Source organism: Cryptomeria japonica, chromosome 10 (assembly GCF_030272615.1).
Source record: "Cryptomeria japonica chromosome 10, Sugi_1.0, whole genome shotgun sequence".
NCBI classification, from domain to species: Eukaryota; Viridiplantae; Streptophyta; class Pinopsida; order Cupressales; family Cupressaceae; genus Cryptomeria; species Cryptomeria japonica.
The window spans coordinates 805,136,436-805,140,051 of record NC_081414.1 but is presented as its reverse complement, the minus strand read 5'-3'; the positions used below and the strand labels follow the sequence as shown (position 1 = coordinate 805,140,051).

The 3,616-nt window shown below is 34.4% G+C and overlaps 1 long non-coding RNA gene across 1 annotated transcript; it reads right to left on the bottom strand.

Annotated features, from left to right (window-relative positions):
- Positions 1 to 786: 786 nt before the first annotated feature.
- On the bottom strand, positions 787 to 3,304 carry LOC131079938 (uncharacterized). The gene is made up of 4 exons (XR_009114093.2): positions 3,075 to 3,304; positions 2,642 to 2,845; positions 1,950 to 2,531; positions 787 to 1,456 (listed from the first exon to the last, which is right to left on the bottom strand). It is a non-coding gene; the product is annotated as an uncharacterized LOC131079938 (long non-coding RNA).
- Positions 3,305 to 3,616: the final 312 nt, after the last annotated feature.

Sequence of the window (3,616 nt, the reverse complement as noted above, 5' to 3'; positions counted from 1 at the left end):
CCTGTTATGTGCTAGCAAGTCAGCTTAGTGTTGAAAAATATATTTACAGAAGATCCAAGATATAAAATAATAAAAGGAAAGTCAATACCTTCGAATGCTGTGAAGTAACATGTTTTTGCTTGCAAGTTCTAGATGAAATAGCAAAAGCATCATGGCTTTGTAGGTTTAAAACATAAACCCAGATAACCAATAATGCATCACTACTAATTTTCTTGTCCTCTGCAAATAACTCCAAGCATAAGACACACTAATCTAAGGAATCAATACAGGCCTGCAGCAATCTAAAAATTACTTTTCTGTGATAATTTGAAATCTATTCTCCTTTACAAATCTTGTTCTTTGCCCTTTCCCAAACATATTATGGCTCCCAATACAAAAAGCTTTTAATTACCTTCAGAGCAAGTGGCATACTAGCACATTTTGCTTGCACACGCACTTCATAAAATGTGAAAAAACATTTGTAAGCAAATGATTTCAGAAAACAACAAAATCTTATTAATAATTTTTTTTTTACAACAGAAAACATCCTTCAACAATGGTAATTAATAGAACTGGTGCTAATGTAAAAAACCAATAGGTTCACGAGAGCATGGTAGCTCTTTAAGCTTTTCCTCAACCAACGGACATCTGCTTCTGAATTTAATATATGATCTCAGAAATATGAGCAATCTAATAATATCAAGATTATTGACTTTACCGGTCCTGAAAGAGCTTCCAGTACAAATTGGGAAACTTGGACAGTTGGAATATCTAGATATTTTAGTATGAAAGAATTTGGAAGAACTTCCAGAGGAAATAGGACAACTCAAGAAATTGTGGGAGTTTGATGCGAGAGAATGTTCTCGTTTGAAGAGGTTACCTACAACTATTTGTGACCTAAGTTCCCTCAAGCTTGTTGTATGTGATGAGAAAATTGAAAAAGTGGTTGCTCGCCAAGAAAGTTTCTACTCTAGATCTTAGAGTTAAAATTGTGGAAGCACATCTCTACTGTAAACTGCCAACATATTGTGCACATAGTGTCAGTGCTTTCATGATGGCATTTTGTACCGAGCCATTGGTAATAGACCATGACGGAGAGGACATATCCGAGATAGCAAGGGCTAACTCTTCAAAATTGCTACTTCGATCCAGGTTAAAATGATATAAGATTGCTTGTGCTGAATGTGGATATCTTTCCAAATCCTTCACATGAGCTCAAAGATATTTTCTCCAAGTTCTGTATTCTTCATAATTCTTTTTTTCAACAAAGGGTGAAATCAATATCTCCAAGTGGACACTCTTAGGGTTGGGCGAGTAAAGATAAGACATCTAGACCTTTCACCTACAATTTAATGCCATAAAAAAGCTAGGATTTCAAATATGGGGGAAGATTCAAGAAAGTATCGTCCCACAAAAGATTAACAGAGCCTCTGTCTCAGGGAAATTCATATCATGCCAGTAATTTCCTCCAAAGGATCTGCATGTATAAATCACAAAGGGAATCCAATTAAAACATTTTGCATTAATTATGACTATTAATTATATAGGTTATGTTCTCGTCATATTGAAGTTGAATCCAGGAATGGATATATGGAAGAAAAAAAGAGAGCTTATATTTCAGATGCAAAAATAAAAGAGTGCTTAATGTTACAGCATGAAAAATCTGATTTCTGAAAACAATAGTGTTGCATATTTTTGCTTATTAGGGAATAGAAAATCTAGAACATCCAAAAAAGTAGTTTACAGAAGCAGTTGACCTTACCTGCTGAACAAGAAATTAGAATAACAAAGCCTTATAATAGGTCTTTTGAATTTCCTTGAAGAGTGATGCAAATGTTATGATATGAAGAAAATCATTTTTGAAATTCAAGTATAACCAAAGATCATCAAAATAATGATTAATACATTAAAAATAAAAAATAAAAATTTGGGGGCCGAAATGTCTTTATAAAAGCTTTTGAATAACATACCAATGGAAATGGAGAGAATTGGAGTGTCAAATGGATTGCACGATCATTATGCAACTCACCTTACAAGGTCAAATTTGGCATTGCATCATGTTGAGAGAAGTATAGCTCCAAGGAATTTCTATATAGGATTGTTGTACTTCCCTTGTTTATTGCAAGCATGTCAGCTTTGTGTTGAAAAATATGATTACAAAAGATCGAATATTAAAGGAAAGACAAATTACCTTGGGTTGCTACTTAAATTTGACAGGTTTCGACTTGCAAGTTCAGATAAGATACCAAAAGCGTCACACCTTTGTAGGTTTTGAACATGAACACAAATATCCAATAGTGCATCACCACAAATTTTCTTGTCCTCTAGAAATAACACCAAGTCTAAGAAACATTCATTATCTGCATCACCTAAGGAGTCAATACTGGCCTGCAACAATCTACATAGCGAAGATTATCAATCTGTGATAAATTTGATGTTATTCTCCTTTACAAATCTTGGTTTTTGCTCCATTCCAATCCACTAGGGCTTCCATGCGAAGATCTCCCAATCACCTTCAGAGCAAGTGGCAGATCATCACATTCTGCTTGCACCTGCACATCATAAAATGCATAGAAAGTTATTAGCACACCATGTTGGACAACAAAATCTTATTAATAAATAATTAATTCAGAAAACAACAATAATTTCATGAAATCCAAACCTCCTTTACTATATTTGCATCTGTAGCTCTTAAAATGTCTGTCCAAAAGACCAGAAGCAGAGAGGCAAAAGAGCATCCTCTGGGCCCAACAATGGTAGTTGAGAGCGTTCTCTAGTGGGGGCTGTGGGGATTGTGGATTTATCTCTGGTAGCTCTAAATTTTTTGTATAATTGACCTTCAAATAATAAGTTTTCCACACATTTTCTACAGAAAATAATGAACATAACCAATAAATCAACTAATAAAAGAAACACTTTCGATCCCATTATAGGATAAAACAAAACCAATAAATCAATCCAGGATAAGAGCACAATTTATCTCCTTTTATACACACATTCAAAGAGAGGAAAACTCAGAATTAAAGATAATGGGCTTATTAATAAAGGCTCAAAACATTCAGGAAAACATGAACATAATTTAGAGGGGATTTAACCTTTAATTTGAAGATGATTTCATAGACGAAACACTAGAGAACTCTTCCCACCACCACCTGCATATTGCACACCAACCATCGACACCTCGTTGTGGAACACAACTCCCTCCAAATCCCCAATATATTTCTCCACCCCACACAAAACTGAGACTTTCCAGAACATTACAAATACGTAGAATCAATCACCATTTCTAAACTATCAATAAATAAATAGAAGCCATTTGTTTAACTTCTCACAAACCATTTTCATTTTTGCTTTGAAATGCTCTCGTGCATTTCTTCCTTATATAATAGACGGGCAAAAAACGAACGACTCGGTATTGAAGTTTCCATGAAACTAGCATTCTCAGCGTACACGCGCATGGATCTGTATTAGATTTTGTTTTCCTACTACCAACCTTATTGCATTTGTTTCTTATAAACTCGTAGAACAAATCAATTTCAAAGTCATGTTGGGGCTTTCTTGCAGTTATATATATATAAAATGTAATGTATAGGTAACATGTATTGCTTGCATAGGATGTGGTAGACGTTGCCATGGA